Genomic DNA, 1,268 nt, shown 5'->3' with positions numbered 1-1,268 from the left:
CATTGAGGTCTTACATTCTGTTCTCGTTGTTGCTTTGCCCGCTTTCATTTGAGTATCTCAAACTGGGCTCCCTGACCTCGACTGGTATCATTGCATCATTCCCATATACTAGTGAGTATGGTGTTTCCCATGTGCTTGTCTTTGGTAAGGTGCGATATGCCCATAATATTTTTGGTAGCACTTCCGGCCACAGTCCCTTGGCATTTTCGAGTTTCCTTTTCATGGTGTTCAATATTGTTTTGTTTGAGGATTCTGCCTGACCGATGCTTGCGGGGAGATTTGGCGTGGAGGGTATTCTTTTGATGTTCCATTTTTCGAAGAACTCGGCGGCCTTATTTCCAGTGAACCGGGGACCGTTGTCGCAACTGATTTCTTTGGGGATGCCGAAGCGACATATGATGTTTCTCCATATGAATGTGATTACTTCTTGTTCACATATTTGGGCGAATGCACATACTTCTACCTATTTGGAGAAATAGTCATTTAAAACTAAAAGGAATACTACACTACGTCGTCCCTCCGGGAGGGGTCCGACGATGTCCATTCCCCACTTGATGAAAGGCCATGGCGAAGTGACTGAATGAAGGTGTTCGCCCGCTTGGTGAATCATGGGGGCATATCTTTGGCATTGCTCACACTTTTTGATGAAACCGGTGGCTTCCTTCTTCATCGTGGGCCAATAGTAGCTCGACTATATGAGGCATCTAACGAGAACTCGATTGCCGGTGTAAGCTCCGTAGTGGCCTTCGCGTACTTCTTCGAGGACATGCTGTGTTTGATTTGTCCCTAAGAACTTTGCTAGGGGGCCGCCAAATGTTCTTTTGTACATGTCGTTATTGACGATGCTGGTCTCGCCCAAACCCACACCACAATTAGGTAGTAAGTCGGTCGAAGTAATAATAAATCCGAACACATGTCGGGGTTGATTACTCAAGGAGTTAGATATGTGATTTGGTATATAACTAGAGTAAATGTATGACGTGCCTTAGATTTCATTTCCACATATTCATTGGTTGTTTCTATTTCTACTTTTAGCTAATGATTGTAATTAATAAACTAGAAGACAATGTTTTTGGTTTTGGGTATTTTTCAAATGATAATGGATCAAGGGTCGTGACTTCCACCTAGGTGGATACCTAACGGGTTTTAAACTATAGGTCAAGTTTGATTAATCAGGATCTTGGTATAGTAATCACACGAAATTTCTCACTCTATACCCCTCGACAATTTGAGTGATTTTGCCCAATTTGGCTTTCTCAAGCCCAAAT

The sequence above is a fragment of the Nicotiana sylvestris genome, chromosome 7 (genome assembly GCF_000393655.2).
Source record: "Nicotiana sylvestris chromosome 7, ASM39365v2, whole genome shotgun sequence".
NCBI classification, from domain to species: Eukaryota; Viridiplantae; Streptophyta; class Magnoliopsida; order Solanales; family Solanaceae; genus Nicotiana; species Nicotiana sylvestris.
The sequence above is the reverse complement of the archived record's forward strand: the minus strand, read 5'-3'. Positions refer to the sequence as shown.